Source organism: Heteronotia binoei, chromosome 21 (assembly GCF_032191835.1).
Source record: "Heteronotia binoei isolate CCM8104 ecotype False Entrance Well chromosome 21, APGP_CSIRO_Hbin_v1, whole genome shotgun sequence".
Classification (NCBI taxonomy): Eukaryota; Metazoa; Chordata; class Lepidosauria; order Squamata; family Gekkonidae; genus Heteronotia; species Heteronotia binoei.
In genome coordinates this window covers 149,714,665-149,735,269 of record NC_083243.1, presented here as the reverse complement: position 1 = coordinate 149,735,269, position 20,605 = coordinate 149,714,665, and the positions used below count along the sequence as shown (strand labels likewise).

Sequence of the window (20,605 nt, the reverse complement as noted above, 5' to 3'; positions counted from 1 at the left end):
AGTACTTCCTTTTATCTGTTCTAACCCGACTGCTCAGCAATTTAATTGAATGCCCACGAGTTCTTGTATTGTGAGAAAGGGAGAAAAGTACTTATTACTCTGCTTTCTCCATCCCATGCATAATCTTGTAAACTTCTATCATGTCACCCGCAGTTGACGTTTCTCCAAGCTAAAGAGTCCCAAGCGTTTTAACCTTTCCTCATAGGGAAAGTGTTCCAAATATTTAATCATTCTAGTTGCCCTTTTCTGGACTTTTTCCATGCTATAATATCCTTTTTGTGGTGTGGTGACCAGAATTGTACACAGTATTCCAAATGAGACCACACCATCAATTTATACAGGGGCATTATGATACTGGCTGATTTGTTTTCAATTCCCTTCCTAATCATTTCCAGCATGGCGTTAGCTTTTTTTATTGCAACCACACACTGTCTTGACATTTTCAGTGAGTTATCTACCACGACCCCAAGATCTCTCTCTTGGTCAGTCTCTGTCAGGCGATGAAGACTCAAGGCTGTATTCATTGAGACAATGTAATACTTTATTGGAAACTCATAGTTGGAAACAAAAGTTGAGACTAATACCTTGGAATGGGTGACTCTTAGTCTTATGGAATCTGCATCAAAGCGATATCTAAACAAAGACACTATTTTCAAACAACAGGGAGTGAAGGTGCAAACTTTCACACGAGAGCTTCTGCTTATCTCGTTGCCTCTGGGAAGATGCTGGCCAGCGGTGGTATCTATTAACGGTCACATTCCTTTGCTCCCTTTACAACCTAAACAAAGTTAGCACTTCAAGCGTCCCCCCTTTGATATGCATGCTAGCTACAATATAACAGTATAACAAAAGGCTGTAGGTTAGTATGGAGAGTCCATTTGGTTAGTATTCTATAATTTCTATAATTTCAGTATGATAAAGTTACAGAGCCTGACAGTCTCTGCCAGTTCACACCCCATCAACTTGTATTTGTAGCTGGGATTTTAGGCTCCAATGTGCGTTACTTTGCACTTGTCCACACTGACCCTCATCTGCCACGTTGATGCCCACTCACCCAGTTTTAACAGTTCCCTTTGGAGTGCCTCACAATCCTCTCTGGTTCTTACCACCCTGAACAATTTAGTGTCTTCTGCAAACTTGGCCACTTCACTGCTTACTCCCAACTCCAAATAATTAATGAACAAATTAAAGAGCATGGGACCCAGTACTGAGCCCTGCAGCACGCCAGTGCTTACCGTCCTCCACTGCAAAGACTGCCCATTTATGCTCACTGTCTGTTTCCTATTAATTAGCCAGTTTTTGATCCACAAGAGGACCTGTCGTTTTACTCCATGACACTCGAGCTTACTAAGGAGCCTTTGATGAGGAACTTTATCAAAAGCTTTCTGGAAGTCAAGGTAAACAACATCTATTGGGTCCCCTTTGTCCATGATCTGAGCCGCAGTCAGCTCCAGGTCTTGTTTTTGCTGACTGTAAGGAGCGTCTTCATGTTTGACTGCAGAGTATATAATCAATCTGATTTATGTGTTGCCCATCAGGTGATGTCCACGTGTAGAGTCACCTTTTAGGTTGTTGGAGGAGGGTGTTCACTATGACCAGCTTGTTCTCTTGACAAAACTCTATTAGCCTTTGCCCGGCTTCATTTTGTTCTCCAAGGCCAAACATGTCAGTTGTTCCGGTCACCTTTTGACTTCCTATTTTGACATTCTTGTCCCCTATGATGAGGAGGACATCTTTTTTTGGTGTTAATTCTAGAAGGTGTTGTAGATCTTCATAGAACTGGTCCACTTCAGCCTCTTCTGCATCAGTGGCTGGGGCATAGACTTGGATTACTGTGATATTGAATGGTTTGCCTTGGATACAGACAGAGATCATTCTGTCATTTTTGAGATTGTATCCCATTGCTGCCTTCCTCACTCTCTTGTTAACTATAAAGGCCACACCATTTCTTCTATGGGACTTTTGGCAACAATAATAGATGTAATGATCCTCTTAGTTAAATTCACCCATTCCCATTCATTTTAGTTCACTGATTCCCAAGATGTCAATGTTCAGTCTTGCCATCTCTTGTTTGACCACATCTAGCTTACCTTGATTCATAGATCTTACATTCCACGTTCCGATGCAGTATTGTTCTTTGCAGCATCAGACTGTTCATTCACCATCAGACACATCCACAGCTGAGTGTCCTTTTGGCTTTGGCCCAGCCGCTTCACTCTTTCTGTGGTTACTTGAACGCTCTTCCCCAGTAGCATATTGGGTATCTTCTGACCTGAGAGGCTCATCTTCCAGCGCCATATCTTTTAGCCTTTTGTTTCTGTTCATGGAGTTTTCTTGGCAAGGATACTGGAGTGGTTTGCCATTTCCTTTTCCAGTGGATCACATTTAATCTAGGTTCTCAGCTGTGGCCTGTCCATCTTGGGTGGCCCTGCATGGCATAGCCCATAGCCTCACTGAACCGTGCAAGCCCTCTCGCCACGACAAGGCAGCAATCCATGAGAATGCATGTTGCAACTAGCATATGCAAATTAGCTGTGACCCTCTGGTTTATAATATATTTCTGGTGTGGCATTCACTGCCTGTTGCCCATCCCTGCAGTAGACAAATAAAGCCTTCCAATTGTTTTTATCTTTAGTAAATGTATGATCTTCTCCATGCAGGTCTACAGCAGAATGTTTCAAATAGACATATGTTTTACATAATTAGTTATATCTTATACCATACTTACTATGTACAAAGTTTTGAAGCCCAGGTCCCAGGTACTCTGTAAATGAAGACACAGGACAATAGTTTGGGCTTAGCTAGTTTATTTTAAATAAATTGATCTGCATCATAATATTAAATATGTTAGCAGATTTATATGGACAGCCAGCCTGACCATGATTTCCTTTGTTGGGTAGTCCCATCCTTACCCCAGACTTTTTCTGCTGGTCTTGCTTATCATCATCTGCATACAATGTACTGAGAGGTGCCCAACTCCATCCTCCTCCTCTGATGTATTGCACAGCCACAGCCAAGTTCAGAAAATATGTTGCTTGGGGGGGGGGGGGGAAGCCCAGCAGGAACTCATTTGCATATTAGGCCACACTCCCTGACACCAAGCCAGCTGGAACTGCATTCCCTTGTGTTCTTGCTCAAAAAAAGCCCTGAATTGCAGGACTCCAAGGATCGATCATGGGAACGTGGATTGTACCACTTCCAGTAAGCCCTTTTCTTTGTAAAGACAGAGGTGGGAACTGTATGGGACCTTTCCTGCCGGGATAAAGGAGGCTTAATTGCTGCTGGGATAAAGGAGGCTCCTTTTGTGAAGTAGAATGCCCTTTCTACACCAGCCATTTGCTGCTTTCTTTGTGTGCATTCCAAAGTGGCCTTCTGTGTTGCCTACCACAGTTCTGTCTTGCCTTGCACCTTCTTCTAGCTTCTAGCTTTGTTTTGTGCAAACATGTGCTGACACTGCCTCTACTCTGCTGTAGCCCCACATTTTGGTCCCTTTCCAGATGTGGACTGAAGTCTGAACAGTAGAGCTTTCCCTTCACATTTTCAAAATCCTCCCCAAAGTTCTGTCCCACTTTTCATTGTTGTCTTTTCACCCTCCCACCTCCTGTTGATTATTTTCTCCAACTTTGCATTGTTTACTTTAAGAGTCACTTTCGGACTAGTTTTTACTATTTTTGTGTAGCAGACGTTTTCCTAGATGAAATTATATATTTTCTTTTTATTGTTTGGAGTGGAACCCAGACATTATTGAGACCAATACAGCCAGCACTCCCACTCTTCAACTCATTCACACACATCTTTTGCTGATGGCACTGGCTGGCAAGCCAATTTCTGATGAGAAAAAGGACTGGTACGGATTCCCCCCCCCCCGCTACCCCCCGGCTAAAACTCACACTCATTCACACACAGACACACACACATGGATCTCCTCCTGATAGCATTGGCTGACTGGTTACTTGCTAAGGGGAAAAAAGACTCACACATGCTCCCTCCCATTATAGTAACTGGAAAAAAGCCCACATGGAAAAAAGCCTGCACAGAATAAGTCCATACAGAAAAAAGTCCACACTGGCTAATGCACTGGCAGGTCGCCTAGAGGTGAAAAAGAGGAAATATGAGGCACTACATTAGATGGTTGCCACTTCTGTACAGCAATATGAGCAGGTGGAAGATAAACTTAATTACTTAAGGAGACTGGCTAATTTGCAATGAAGAATTATATCTGAGTTGTTGTTGCTGTTATTGTTCTTAAATAATTGTTGCTTTTATTACTAGGGTTAGGTAGCCTTTTGTCATGGTCACTGGGTTTACCACAGTGTATTTGTTAAAATACAAGTAAAGGGAAATTGAGCTAGGAAATCAACTTATTTTAATGTCATCTTATAGTTTTAATTTTTAATAAAATAAGCAAATAATATTAATTATTTGAACATTTTAAGCCATATAGTTGTTCAAAAGCTGTGAATACGAGGGAGTACTTTAGAAATTACTTCATACCAACATTAAAAAGGTTGACAAATTGTAAATTAATACATTTATGTTTAATTTTATTTAAAATCTTTCCATATAGTGTTCAGTTTCTGTTATTATTGTTTTTCCTTCTTTATAAAGTTCATTTATAACAAAATGGTCACTTTTATTTCCTGCATTTTCCCTTCCAAACCTTTACACTCAAGAGCTTTAAGCCCTCTTCATACAGGCCAATTTTGTATAGTAATGAATTAATATATTAATAACATGGCAAATTATCATTTAATTATACTTGATAAAATCACAACGCAAATTGTTGCATGTGACATATTTTAATCCTAAAATAACAACATAAATATAGGTAAATATCTGTTCATTATAAATGGAGAGGAATGGTTATCCATAATTATAAATATCTATGGTGCTTTAAATGGTATTTCCCCCTGTGGGCTTTTTTCTGTGTGGGATTTTTTCTTTATGGGCTTTTTCTGTGTGGACATTTTTCCATGTGGGCTTTTTTTCTGTGAGCACTTATGACAGTGGGTTTTTTTCTGTGAGCTTTTTTTTACCTGTGGGCTTTTTCATAGACTCCCCCCCCCCCCAATCACTCTTACATTCATTAATGCACACATGCATCTTCTCCTGACAATGTTGGCTGGTATGCCAATTTCTGAGAGGGAAAAGGACTCATGCAAGCTTCCCTCTGCTAACACTCTCACCCTCATTTACAGACAAACACATCTTCTCCTGACAGTGCTGGCTGGCTGACTACTTGCTTAGGGGGGGGGGGAAGGACTCTTGCAGGCTCCCCCCCACACCCCGCTCTCACAGTCACACATACTAGAACCCAGAAGTGCATTAAACAATGCAAATACAGAAGTGAAAATCCACTGATAAAACTTTCTGTAGGAAGGTGTGAAGCAATATTTTAAATGCAGAATCAATTTAGGTGATGCGGATCTGTAGCAGACAGATCGAGTGCTTGCAAAATGTGGAGCAGAACTTGATGTAGAAAGGGCCTTTGAATGGTGGAGGAGACTCTGTGGGCCGTCTCTGTGGCTTGTAGTGCCTGGGCTCTCTAATGTCCAGACTACTGGAAGAATATATGAAGGTATTTAAAGACTTTTGTTTGTTCAATATTATTGAATATTTCTATTTGCCATCAATGGATTATTTTTTTGTAAAGATGAAGACTTTTGTTTTTTGGTAGTGGCTCCTATTTGCAGTATGTAGTAAAGGCATAGAGTGCTCTCCTAAGGCCCACTTGTGGATGGGGTAGGATGACAGTATTATCTGCCTATAGCAAGGCAGGAATTGTTTTACCAGCAAGCTTTGGTGAATGAAAGCTTGGCTTCCTTAGATGGTGGCTATGGTGGGAGATTTTGTAGTTGAATCTTCAGAGGAATGTGTAGGTTTGTTTTAGACAAATAGATCACAAATAGATCATGTAGGTTTCCAAAGCTGAGGACCAGTATTGCAGGTTATCCTTGGGGGCACTGTATGGAGCTCAGCCCTGATTAAATGATAAAAAGTTTTTGGGTTATTTGATTTAGAAGCTTGGATCATACGGGCCCAGGAGTGTCTATGTGCGCTTTGTTTTTTCTCCACCAGAAGGTTTTTGTAGTGCTGATCCTTGCCAAATTGATCTGATTCAGACCTGTGTCAAGGGTGACTTGCTAATGTGCTAAAAAGGCAACCCAGACAATATCCCTCATTTGAAGGAAAACCCTGAGTGCCTGCACCAAGCAACACTGGTGATCTGTGGCAGTCCTTGAACCAGATCACACCTTTGCACAATTGCTCTAATTTGAACCTGTGGCTCACCTAACTGCCTTTTCAGGCAAAACGCCTATATTTGACATTTGTAGGGACCAACACAACTCATGCTGACAAAGCCAGCAGTTTACTGATGAATAATGTAGCCCAGCCAGTTTTCAGCACTGTGGCCTGGAAATCATCCTCACTGGGACCAAAATACTGGGTGCCATATTGCTATATCAACAGACTCATCAAGGCAAATACTTGAGTTTTATGTGGCCAGCTCTTTAAAGTCCATCTGATCCTAAAGTCTACCGAGTTCTCTTTAAAGCCACAACTGTCGCCTTAGAGGCTAGTGCAGTCAACTGGATTCTAAGAACCCTAGCAGCTAAGCCCATCTCTTTCAAACAAAATAGGAACTGTCAGCCATGTACAATTTAACAGGGGCCCCAAATCATTCTAAGCCTAAACGTCCCTTACATCAGTGGACTTCTTACATTGCCTTGCACAGTCAGTTCTTGTGCCAGTAGGCAATGCTACCATTACTGCCAACCGTGCTTCAATCTCTGAAAATGTATTCCCCCAACCATGTGTCATAGCAAAAGAGAAAAAAGGCCATTAATAGTATAAAGAAACTTCAGCCATACATTAGTAACCACCTTGATCTCCCTTTCTACCATAATTTTGTGGTGTGCATCACAAACTTTCCTATTAGAATTGCCTACCAGGCACAAGAAAACCCTGTTAGGCCCAACGACCCCACGTGCCTCTGATCTGGCATAAAGGGTGTCTAACATTCTGCCTGACTGGGATTTCCTTAGACTACCCATGCAATATCATCCTAATTCTAACATTGAACTATTGTCTGCCAAACCCTCTGCTTTGGTTTAAAGAGGCAAGGCCACCAAAAACCTTTCCCCTATATACTAAAAACTTCCTAATGCAATTTAATGGCCCGACCTACTCTACATCCATTTGTTCCCTGAATGTAGAGTAGGTCTGTCACATCCCTCAAGGGAGAGAAAAACACATTGCCATACAGTTAGAATCTATCTAAAATACTGTTTAAAGGTACTAGATTGCCAATACCTTATTCTCAGTCACTTGTTAGCCAAAGTCAGCTTGGCTACCCAATATAAGTAACCTGATCAGGCTCCATGATACAGTCACACATTAAAAGACTCTGTTGGTTTATTGCCTAACGTATATGGCCCAAAATACTGTCTACATAGCATTCTGTCATTTGGAAGAATTATCCAAAAAGCAATTGGTAGCTGGAAGCTCAACAAACTAATCTGGACTCTAATTACCATTTTATTCTTAGGACCTGACAGGTTCCAGGGGACGCACCTCCCAAGCATTACCAGGGGCTAGAGCACCAACAAGAATCCCACAAGCAGAACCAGGAATCATGCCCCACAAACAGAACCCAGGTCCTGAGCACCCTATCACACAGATCCCTAAATGCAGCCAAACATGCCCTTCAGACACACACCATTTCACAAATCTACTTATTAGGCCAACAGATCTGAAAACTTCACAAGGCAAGGCACCAATTCTCTTCAGCAGCCAGCAGCAAAAGCTTGACTTGGAGGGAGCCACAGCTAGAATGACACCTCTCTATTGGTAGTGCCCAGAAAAATTGCCCAGAAACTTCATGTCCTATTTAAATTCAAGGGGGCAAGCTGATCCCCGACTTTAATGCTGGGAATCCCACTTTTTAAAAAAAGTTCATTTAAAGATTTTAACATGTCTAGGTGTGTGTGTGTGTGTATGTGTGTGTATTCAGAGCTCTTTGTCTTCTAGAAATGATGTCTAATCAGAATTTCACTTGAGCAGCTGTGATTGTGGAGATCAACAGACCTTGCCTAGGAGAAATGGCCCAGCTGGTTAAATCTGGTTGTTGTACGGATTTAAATGGTCAAGTGCTGCTTGTAATCTGGGAACCGTCTGTCTGTGAAAGGAACAGTGAGTGTTTCAGCATAAACGTACAGCTGTTTTAATCGCTCTTTAATAACAGCATTTCAGCCAAAATCATGCCATGTGTATTGCACCACAAAAACAAGTCTGCTGGTTGCAAGTAGATACACCATGCATTAGCTGGAATATATATCTGATTATGCTAAAAACTATTCACATTGTGCCTATAGCCACATACTGAGCTTGATTGATATCAAATAATGCCTTTATTCCTTATAGTTGAGGGAGTGCATTTGGATACTGCCAACGTGAAACTAAACTCAAACTTAAGTGTCTCAGGCCAGCTCAGAAACACTTGAAATGATGCAGCACACCATTGAAATTACAGGAACAACAAAAATGTATCTTTTGGCATTTTTGGAGTCTTTTGGGGTTCCAGAGGGGCATAGGAGTGGGGCAGGAAAGAATGGAAGAGTAGATTTTTTCCTACCTCACTTTTCTCTTCATTCAGCAGTCTCAAACCAGCTTACAATTGCCTTCCCTTCCTCTCCACACAACAGGCACTTTGTGAGGTAGGTGGGGCTTCCAAGGGAAGGCAAGCTTTGAGGACAGAGCAAATGCCACGCCGCCCCCTGCCCCTTTCTCCTTTCTGAGTCTGTGCACAGACCTGGGAAGGAGAAAAGTGATGGGGGGCAGTGGCATTTGCTCTGTCTTCAGAGCTTGCCTTCTCAGGCTCCGAGGGTGGAGCAAATGCTGCCATGCTGCCCCCACCCCACCCCTGTGCACAGACCAGGGAAGGAGAAAAGGGGCAGGCACTTGTGGCAGAGAAAGACTGGGAGTGGGGTGTATCCTTTGCCTGTGCGGGGGCAGGGGGCTTTTTTTGAGCAGGGTCATTTTTTGTTTTTGTTTGAGGCATTTTTTAGTTTTGCTTGCACTCAAAAAATAGGTAGATCTGGCCCTGTTAAAAAGCATTAAGACAAACAGTAAAAATTTCTTTAAACATATCCAGAGCAGTAAAGCAGCAAGAGAAGCAATTGGGCCTCTGGGTTACTAAGAAATAAAGTGATTGCTAAAGGAAGATGAGGACATGGCAGAGGAACTCAATGAATTTTTTGCTTCTGTGTGCACTGTGGAAAGTGTGGGACATATATTCATGCCACAGCCAATATTTGCTGAGTCTGAAGGATTGAGTGAAATAGAGGCAGAACTATTTTTGTAGCAGGAATGCTCTTGCATATTAGGTCACATCCCACTGATGTAGCCAATCCTCCAAGAGTTTACAGGGCTCTTAGTACAGAGCCCACTGTAAGCTCTTGGAGGATTGGCTACATCTGGGGGTGTGTGGCCTAATATGCAAAGGAGTTCCTGCTACAAAAAAACAACAACCCTGAATAGAGGTAATGACAAATGAAGTTTAGACCTACTGGGGAAATTTTAAAAACCTAAAGTCTTGAGGACCTGATTTCATAACTCAAATGTGAGATAGCTGAGCTATTAACCAGTGTATCAACTAAATTTGAGTTCAGTAACACCTTAGAGACCAACAAGACTTTCAAATATAAACTTTCAAAAGTAAAATTCCCTTCTTCAGATATAACCGATGTATGTAGCCTTTCCCTAAATTCCGTTGTTGTACCATAAGACTGCAAATTTTACACTAATCCAGAAGGGAACCAGGAAATTATAGGCTTTGTTAGCCTAACATTTGTCCCAGGAAGATTAGTTAAAACAGTCATTAGAGATAAAATTATTAGATACTCAGAGGAACAAAACATGTTCTTTTAAGTTATGTTCTTAATGCATGTATATAGGCAGTTGTTGATTTTGCCTATTTGCAGATTGGTACCTGCAGAAGACCCAGCTCAAATGAATAAAGCTGCCATGGCAGAGCATAGGGATAGAGGCAGTCCTGCCAATATGATGCCCCAGGGCCATGAAGGGCTTTTTATGTGATAGCCAATACCTTGAGTTGACTCCAAGCAGTGAAGACAAACACACACGCACACCTGATGGTGACCAAATGGTGACATTGGGCTCCTTGTCTTTGATGGGTTTCCATACTGCAGTTGGTAGGCTGGGTTGAGGCACATTTGTTCAGATTCTGATAGTCTGATTCAAAGTTTCCAAAAGCAAGAAGAATCCTTCAATGGCAATTTCTGTGTGATGGGAGGTGGGCAGGAGGAAGGGAGCCCTGGGCATAGCAACAAACTGGATTCATGCTCGTAATGAACAGAGATTTATACTGAATGCAGCATCTGATGCTTAATCCAGGCATAATGAATAATGCTGATTAGAGATAGAACTATTTATCTAGTGTACTGGTTAGTTAGTATTGCATTGGTCAAATTTACCATCTGTCAGTGCCACTGAATCCAGCTCTGCTGCTTGAGAAGCAGGGGGTGAAGGTGGCCAAAAGTGCCTTTTACCAGCTTAGGTTGATTCAGTAGCACTAACCACTTCTGGAAAGAGTGGACCTTGGAAACATCTAGGATAAATTACTGTAAAAAGCTCTGTCTCACTGCTTCTGAAAACTTTCTGAAAATATCAGCTGGTGTGAAGTGCAATACCTGGCATGTGATGTAGAGTTTGTATTTTGCACTTTGGTGTCATTCTTTGATTATTTTCTAGGCACAATTCAAGTGATAGCTTTGACCTCTGAAGCCTTAGTCAGGGACCATCATACTCCATATGAAACTTCTTTATCTTATGATCAAATGCTGCTACTCTGTTCTGGGTTTCCATTTGATTGAAGTGAAATTCTTGGGGAATTAGGATAGGAATTTCAAGTATGGAGCAATTTGCCCAGGAAATCTATCTTGCCTTCTCACTTCTAGCCTTTTGAAGATTTGTAAAGAGCATATTCTTCTGGAAGGTTTTTGGTGGCTGCTTAAACTGTACTGTGCTTTACTTATGATTGCAGATTATTCTGCTGGCCAGTGGTTTTATTTAAATTTTATTATGGTATTCCCAATGTTTTCAACTATTTTTCTGTGCAGTTAGTTTAGGATTATTCGTTGTCATTTTTATTTCTGTTTTATATTACTTTATTGCTGCTTTATTTAGTTGAGTGAGATTTTGTATGAACCTTGGTTTTAAACTTGTTGTAAATTCTATCCCTGTGGTGCAGAGTGGTAAAGCTGCAGTACTGCAGTATGAGCTCTCTGCTCATGACCTGAGTTCAATCCTGGCAGAAGCTGGGTTCAGGTAGCCAGCTCAAGGTTGACTCAGCCTTCCATCCTTCTGAGGTTGGTAAAATGAGTACCCAGCTTGCTGGGGGGAAGGTGTAGGTGACTGGGGAAGGCAAGGGCAAACCATCCCATTAAAATTCTGCCGTGAAAATGTCATGATGCGACGTCACCCCAGATCCAGAAATGACTGGTGCTTGCACAGGGGACTACCTTTACCTTTTAAAGTTCTATCTTATGGTGTGCAGCAGAAATCTTTAATATAGGGAAATAAATATTCCATGTTTTATAAAATATATAGGAACATTCAATAATATAATACCATACTTTCATTCTGAAGAGATATAACCTCAAGAGAGTGTGCAATGAGTTTGAGAATTTTGCCAATGTGGTTGGTAATTTCCCAACAAGAAATTAGAAGAGCCCTCCATCCCAGGAGACCATCCACACCAAATCCCGAGCCACACACAAATGTGGGTACAGCCTTCCTGCCCTACATAAAATCTGTTACCGACCGCATTGGCAAAATTCTCAAACGCCACAATGTTGACACAGTCTTCAAGCCCACACAACAGATCCGCCACATGCTGCGCTTGTCCAAAGATATGAGAGATCCACTTTCAACCCCTGGAGTCTACAAAATACCCTGCTCCTGTGGTGCAGTCTACATTGGCACTACCCAATGCAGTATCAACACCCGTCTCACCGAACACAAGAGACACTGTCGCTTGTTTCAGCCAGAAAAATCAGCTGTAGCTGAACATCCACTTCAAGAAGGAGACCACGTCATCCACTTTGAAAGAACTGAAGTCCTTTCTACGGCCTCACATTATCATACCCACCTGAACAGAGAAGCTATTGAGATTTACAAACACCAGCACAACTTTAACAGAAAGGAAGAAGGCATTTCCATCCCTACAGACTATAAATTGCAGAAATTCACAGAACAACCAGTACATTCCACAGAACAATCAGCACAGTCAACAACCATCTTCCTTATCTTCACACCCCTTCCAACCCTCCCAGCAATTAACACAGAACAATGGTCACATTCAACAGCCAGTTTCCTTATCACTACCCTTCCAGGAAGCCCCACCAAACAATGGGCACATCCACAAACCAATTGCCCTTTCATCACACCCTCTCCAGCCTAGAAATAGCAGCTCTCCAGTAGCCCTGCCCCCATTCAATGCACAGCAGCCAAGAAGGTCAGAGCGCCTGCTCCGGCTGCAACGCTACTGAGGATGTTCTCTGCAGCTGAGAACGAAACGTCTGGAAGGAAAACTTTCTCCAGTAGAACACGGCACTTGAGCCCGAAAGATTCTACAAACCCTAATGATGTTACCAGCCGTGAAAACCTAAAATCTTTGATTTCTGGAAATGTTGAAGCCATGGGGGAAAAAAATGTCTCCCCTATTTTTTCCTAGAAAAAAACCTGGAAATTTTGGGGAGAAATAAAATATATCCAATGCTTAGTGTTCTATCAACCCTAAACTGATTTTACTGTTTTAAACAACATATAAATGCCTCATTTTAACTTACTTAGCATATGAAATTACAATATTTTGACATATTTATGGCATTTAAAAGTTATAAATGCATTAGTTTTGTTCAAACAAAATTGCAAATAGCTCGGTGTGAGAGAAAACTGCAAGCTGATGCACCCTATGCTATCTTAGCACTTGTACCTTAATTCTTCCTATCTGGTTAGAGAGAGCTCAGTCATCAATGAAACTTTCAGTTTTCTTTTGAGGCTTTGGTGCAGTTTGTGCCCTACCTCCTTCTGATCTTCTCCCTCCTAAGATAGGACAATGAGCTACCTTTTACCCATTCTGTAGGTATATGTGTCCAGCCCATATGGGATTGCAGCGGGACAATGAATTGGTGAAAATTGCCTTTGTGCAAATATAGTGTTGGATTCAAGCCAATATCTCCTGAATTGTGCTGTAAGATACGATTGTTCTCTAAGATGAAATATTATTTTTAAATTATTTATACCTATCTTTTCTCCCCAGTGGGGACCCAAAACAGCTTAACACATTCTTTCCTCTTTTATTATATCCTCAAAACCCTATGAAGGAGGTTACGCTGAGAAAGTATGACCATGGAGCATTCTGTGGCAAGTTATCCGACACACTGTCTCATTTCTCTGACTACCAAGAGCCAGTTGCTCAGGGTTTACACTTTCACGGTTTAATTTGTCCTTGATTTGTATACTAAGTATACGCACAGGGGCGTCAAACTAATGAGGGCCAGATCTGACATCAATGACATTTTTGTGTTGGGGCATGTGTGTCATAAAATGTAATGCCAGGTAGTGGAGATATAAACTTTATATCTCACACATTAGGAGGGTGTATATTAAAACTAATATTTCTCTGCAAAACTGGAGTTCCTTAAGTTTGTAGAACTCAATTTTAACTGTGGTTAGCGCCAAACCTTCCCCTCTCCCTTAAACAAATGTCTGCCTAAAATGGAGAGTTAGGGAAATAGCAGGATTTGGCAATGCAATTTTAAAAATAAAACATCAAAAAGAAGCACAAGGATCACTGCAGAAACTGAAAATATTAACTAAAAATATATAAAATGCTCACCCTAGGAAAACATGAATTGGCTGGGTATTGCAAGCTTTCTCCCACCTCCCATCTACTCACAGTGGCAGTGGCTTTCCATGTAATGTCCCCCTTTGTCTACTCAGGTTAGAGTAGTCACTCTTGGTCTATATAGCAGAGACAAGCTGGCTCTAAACATCAACTGTTTATTTGCAAGGAGGCAGCTCCCACAACCAACAACTACAGCTAAACTGGAAACTGCTTCCTGCACTCAGCAGCAGCTCAAGCTTGACCTCAGAAGGGTGAGGACAGACAGGGGAGGGGTGGGCGAGAAGAGAGCTGTGAGCTGGATTAAAGCCCTGGGTGGGCCACTCTGGCCCATGGGCTTTAGGTTTGGCAACCCTGGTATCATTTCAGATGGTAGCCATATTGGTCTGCAGTAGAACATCTAGATCTGAGTCCAGTCGCTTTTTAAAGACCAACAAGCTATTTGAGGTATGAGCTTTCAAAAGGCAGCTCCCTTTGTCAAAAATAGTATGTGATGAGCAGAGCTCTGACTCTCAAAAACTTATACCTTGAAAATCTTGTTGGTTTCTAAGGGGTCTACTGGACTCAGATCTAGCAGTTATACAATATCATGTTTTCACAGATATAAACAAACATCCTATAAAATTTCCCTTTTTGTGGCCTATCATTTAATATAATGTAACAGTAATGTAACTTTATTTCATTTAACTTCCAACTAGTTCAAGTAATGAAAAAAACCTGAATAAATAGTTGTTTATGAAAATCACTTCTCTAATGGTGATGCCCACAGTGCGGTCAAATCTAAGTTTATCATATAGTGTCGCAACCTGTCATACATATATGTAGGCAGAAGATTTTATAAAACATCTGTCATGTGCACGATTTCTTCAAACTAAATTTCAAAGAAAGCTGACCATTTCCATAAAACAAATTCCTAAATTGTTCTCCTGTTTAATTGTCATAAAATGTTTAAAGATTTTGATAGTTTTTTGAATTGATAAAAATAGCTGTCACTGATCCTGCTGGGCACAACAGACTGTCCATGAAGTAGCTTGAAGCCCTGTAAGAGTCTAATATGTTCAGGGCTGTAGCCAGGATTTGGAAGGTCAGGGGGCATTTAATTTTGGGGGGGGGGCACTCATGCCCCTCGGCACCCCACACAACCTTCCCTCTCCTCACTTCCCTCACACTCCCTCCCTGCCGCTCTGTCTGCCACCCTCCCTTCCCCACCACAAATATAGTTAGTGGGGCCGGGAGCAGAAGCCGCCTCAAGCCTTCTGCATGAGTTAAAGGGACTGCAGATCAGCTGAGCAGTGGGCCCTTTAATGCACTGGAGGCCGGGGGCTGCTTCTGTCCTTGGCCCTGCACACTATTTTAGTGGCAGGGAAGTGAAGGCTGTGACAAGGGAAGGGAAGGCTCTCCCTGCCACTCTCTCCACTGGCCTTCCTTCCCTGCCACTAAAATAGTATGCAGGGCCGGGGAAAGACACAGCCCCCAGCTGATCCACGGGCCCTTTAATTGGGGCTGGGGGATGCTTCTGCCCCCAGCCCTGCATGCTATTTTAGTGGTGGGAAGGGAAGGCAGCGGTAAGAGTGGCAAGGAGAGTTGGTCTCGCCGCTGCCAAGCCAGTTTGGTGTAGAGAGAGCCTGTTTGGTATAGTGGTTAAGTGTGCAGACTCTTATCTGGGAGAACCGGGTTTGATTCCCTACTCCTCCACTTGCAGCTGCTGGAATGGCCTTGGGTTAGCCATAGCTCTTGCAGGAGTTGTCCTTGAAAGGGCAGCTGCTGTAAGAGCTCTCTCAGCCCCACTGACCTCACAGGGTGTCTGTTGTGGGGGGAGAAGATATAGGAGATTGTAAGCCACTTTGAGTCTCTGATTCAGAGAGAAGGACGGGGTATAAATCTGCAGTCTTCTTCTTCCTTCCCCACCATTAAAATAGCGTACCAGTGGGGGGCAAAAGCAGCCCCCAGCATCCCACATGAGTTAAAGGGCCCGCCAATCAGCTGATTGGCGGGCCCTTTAACTCAGGCAGGAGGCCACGACTGCTTCTGGTGCTGGCTCCGCGAGCGACCTCTCTACCACACAAATCATTGTGGCGCTGGTGACAGCTCCCGTTGACATGGCAGAGGCCCTGGGGGCTCCTTGGGGCCCCGGAGTCAGAGGGTCTTGAGCAGAAGTCAGGGGGCTGTGCCCCCACAGCCCCCTTGTAGCTATGGGCCTGAATATATTGCAGCAGGTTTTATCTGCTGGATGAGATAAAACCTGACCAGCACTGAAAAGTACAAAAAGTGACCTTGAATTTTTTTTTTGAAAAAAGTACTGGTTTATGATAGATCCTTCATTGTACAGAGAACTTCCACTGTTTCCTATACTGTAGAATTTTTTGATATTTTCTCTAATAGATGAATAACTCAAAAGGAGGTATAAGAAGGAGATATAAAAAAGGAGATATAAGAAAAAAAAATGAGCCTTGTGGTGCAGAGTTGTAAAGCTGCAGTACTGCAGTCCGAGTTCTCTGTTCATGACCTGAGTTTGATCAGGTAGCCGACTCAAGGTTGACTCAGCCTTCCATCCTTCTGAGGTCGGTAAAATGAATACCCGGCTAGCTGGTGGGGAAAGTGTAGATGACTGGGAAAGGCAATGGCAAACCACCCCATTTAAAAAGTCTGCCGTGAAAATGCTGTGATGCGATGTCACCCCAGAGTCAGAAATGACTGGTGCTTGCGTTGGGTACTACCTTTACCTTTATTAGAAAAAATAAAATAAATAACATTATAAAACAGAAATAGTTTTACATATTTTATTAATTCAGCAGGAGACATGAATATGTTTTGGTTCAAAGTCTCATGACAGGTTGCATGAGAAAGTAGTACTGGCACACTGAGTAGGGCCTGTGATCAAACTATGGCATGCAAGTAATAGATCCCTTAGTCGGGATGTAATACTAGTTCAACACATGAAACTCAAGGGTTCACAATGAGTTAGTTCTCCATGGATCAGAATGTCCTTGTGGTTCCACATACTAAAGTTTAGAATTATTTTTACAAAGTACATCTAGGAAGGCAGAAGACAACAGGCTTGGCATCAATAATTTTGCATTTGTAAAATTTTGTATTACATTTGAGTTTGAAAAAATGCTGAACAATAACAGAGCTTTATATAATTAAGGGATGTGATGCAGTGGTGGGATTCAAATAAATTAACAACAGGTTCTATGTCCTAATGACCATTTTAACTATACCAAAAGATATACCAAGAGGCTGGGAGAGGGGCTGAGCAGGTCAGGGGCCCATTGAACATATGAACATATGAAGCTGCCTTCTACTGAATCAGATCCTCCTGGGTCCATCAAAGTCAGTCTTGTCTACTCAGACTGGCAGCGGCTCTCCAGGGTCTCAAGCTGAGGTTTTTCACGCCTACTTGCCTGGACCCTTTTTAGTTGGAGATGCCGGGGATTGAACCTGGGACCTTCTGCTTAACAAGCAGATGCTCTGCCACTGAGCCACCATCCCTCTCCCAAAATTGAAACTACAAATGCAGCCCACGCTACTCAGGGCAACAAAACGAGGGCTGCAACACAGCCAGTGAAGGGAGAACGCTCTGCAAATAGCGGCTCCCTCAAGGGGATCAAACATATGAAGCTGCCTTCTACTGAACGAGCCTTCCTAAAAACCAGGGTCCTATGACGAGATCTCCCTCACGATGCAACTAAACGTCAAGCTGACGAACAGCCTCCCAAGGTAAGAGGGAGGCCTAATCCTCCCGATGCCGGCTACAAGCGTCGAAAGAACGCTCCCTCTCGCCGAGAAACTCAAGAGGACTGCGAGGAAGGGAGCGGAGGCTTCCGAAGGCACATAGAGGTCCCGCCTCCTGCAAACGCGCCAAAAGCGCGCTAGATTGCCCGCTCTCTCCTCCGGAGGGGGCAAAATCGCTCTTATTCCTACCACCGAAATGCAGAAGGAGTTGTCTGTATTAATGGAGCAGTGGAATCCAGGGCTTCCCATTTACACAATGGGCACCAAGCAGCCGGCAGCAGAGGGAGTGAGAAAGACACGCAGAGCCCACTTGGTGCGAGGTCTCAGTCTCTCTCTGGCCTGGTGGGCAGGCAGGCACGGCGCAGGGCCTCGGAGGTGCTGCTGCTGGTGGGGTGCTGCTGGCAGGCAGAGGCACCTGTCCGGCTGAGAGGGGGCGGCAGCACCAGCCGCACCAAGAACAATAGGGGGCGCTCTGTCTTGCCAGGGCGAGGAGGGCTGAGGCTGGCGGGACAGGACTGGACAGGGCAGGCAGGAGCACCTGAGGAGCTGCTGCTGCAGGGGAGGGCAGGGGCAGACCAGGAGGACTTGAGGGAGGCGAGGCGCCACACTTTCCCCACAGAGTTAGGCGCTGCGGCAACGAGGCGAGGAGGGGGCCTGTGGGGCCAGTCAAAAGTGGGCGGCAGGGCCAGTCAGACAGTCGAGAGTGGCGGGAGGCAGAGCAGTGGCAGCAGGAGGCAGGCCGGTGCCCCCGGGCTGCGGGCAGCAGCGACTGAGGCCACTCGGCCCTGCACTCCGCCTCCACCTGCAGCTCCTTGGCCGCCTCACCCTCAGCCAGCTCGCCCAGCAGCACTGGCAGTGGCGCTAGTGCCTGCAGCAGCACCCCACCAGCAGCAGCACCTCCGGGGCCCTGCGCCGCGCCTGCCTGCCCACCCCGCCTGTAGGTTGCGCTCCTCCGTTCCCTCCCCAAGCCTTGCGCAGGCAGGAGGCGACGTTGGCGGCGAGGCAGGCGGGCGCCGCTGGGCTGCGAGCAGCAGCTGCTGAGGCCGCTCGGCCCTGCACTCCGCCTCTCCCTGCACCTCCTCAGCCGCCTTGCCCTGCACCTCAGCCAGCTCGCCCAGCAGCACCAGCGCCGGCAGCGGCGCTAGCACCCGCAGCAGCACCCCCACCAGCAGCAGCACCAGCACCTCCGAGGCCCTGCGCCGTGCCTGCCTGCCCACCCCGCCTGTAGGTTGCGCCCCTCCGCTCTCTCCCCAAGCCCCGTGCAGGCAGTAATAAAAATTAGCAGCAGGAGCCCGGCCAACAAACGGTTCTGCCAAACTGATAGCACATTAGGTATCGGTTCAGTAGAACCGGTGCGAACCGACTGAATCCCACCACTGATGTGATGTGGTTTCCCTTAGAATTAATAAATGCAGGCCTCGGATTCAGTGGGAGCTCACAGGAGTGCAGCTCCTGAACCTTTCTAAGAGTTCCACCTCTTCCCAGGGCCGTAGCCAGGATTTGGAAGCTTGGGGGGCATTTTTTTCAGGAGCACTTATGCCTCCTGGCACCCCACACAACCTTCCCTCTCCTTACCCCCCCCCTCCCTACCTCCCTGCCACTCTCCCTGTTGCCCTCCCCGCCACCCAAATTGCTTTTGGGCAGTGGCAGAAGCAGTCCTGACCTTGCGCTGGGGGGGCTGCTTTTGCCCCTGGCCCGACATGCTATATTAGTGGTGGGATAGGAAGGCCGGCAGCACTCAATCCCCTGAGCACTTGGCTGAGTTCCTCGCTCTCCAGGGCCCCACAATGCACTTGCAAGGGATGCGCCTGCTTCTCATCCTCCTCACTCAGTCACAGTGGCCCATCCCACTCCCTCAGCTCCAGTGGCATCTTCAGGGCAGAGACCAAAGCAAAAAGTCATCGAGAGACAGAAACTTGACAGCATGGCTGTCAAGCAGGATCCTCTCCTTTCTCAGTGGCCCAAACAGATTATCTCACCACAAAAGCCTCTTCCTGCCGCACCTCTGGGAGGCTCCCATTGGAGGTGGCCCAGCATGCAGCTCATGCTCAGGCTCGCCCCCCTCCTCCCCCCCTTTGCTGTTCCTGAAATGGCTGGGGTGGAAAGCCACTAACACGTTGGTCTCAAGTCTGCCAGGACTTCAAGGCTATGATGATCCTATGCCTTTTACACAAGTGTAAGCCTTGAACTCAGTGGTGTTTACTTCCGAGTAAACCCTGGGTTTAGCTTGGTTCAGGTTGCCGGCTCGAGGTTGTGTCAGCCTTTCATCCTTCCAAGGTTGTTAAAATGAGTACCCAGCTTGCTGGGGGTAAAGTATAGATGACTGGGGAAGGCAATGGCAAACCACCCCATAAAAAACGGTCTGCCATGAAAACGTTGTGATGTGACGTCACCCCAGAGTCGGAAACGATTGGTGCTTGCACAGGGGACTACCTTTACCTTTTTAAATCCTGGTTGCTTGCAATTGGATGCCGCCATGATCTTGGCTTGCCTTCCAAGAGTTTCTCTGGTGCAGCCAAAAGAAACCGGAGTTTTGCAGCGCTTTAAAGATGAATAATATTTAATTGTAGGATGCTCCAGTCTATCAGAGTTGAAGAAGGAGGGAAGGGGAAAGTGGTTGGGCTCTAAGATTCTCCCTCCCTGCTGCTCTTGCTGCTGCTGTCCCCTCCACTAAAATCGCATGCCAGCCCGGGGCAGAAGCAGCACCCAGCTTTTGGGGGGAGTTAAAGGGCCCACGATCAGCTGATTGACGGGTTCTTTAACTCAGGCAGGAGGCTGGGACTGCTTCTGCCATGGCTCTGCAAGCAATTTGAGTGGAGGGGAGGGCTATGGTGAGAGCGGCGGGTTGTGTGTGTGAGCGCCACTGGTCTTCCTTCTCCTCCACTAAAATAGAGTGCTGGGCTGGGGGCAGAAGCAGCCCTCAGCCTCCCCCACCAGTTA

The 20,605-nt window shown here is 44.9% G+C and overlaps 1 protein-coding gene and 1 non-coding gene across 19 annotated transcripts in view; one reads left to right on the top strand and one right to left on the bottom strand.

The window, feature by feature from the left end:
• The window catches only part of SOX6 (SRY-box transcription factor 6), an 841,142-nt gene that overhangs the window by 390,323 nt on the left and 430,214 nt on the right, over nucleotides 1-20,605 (top strand). The window lies entirely within an intron of this gene.
• TRNAN-GUU (transfer RNA asparagine (anticodon GUU)) lies at nucleotides 17,351-17,423 on the bottom strand. Its single transcript has one exon. It is a non-coding gene; the product is annotated as a tRNA-Asn (tRNA).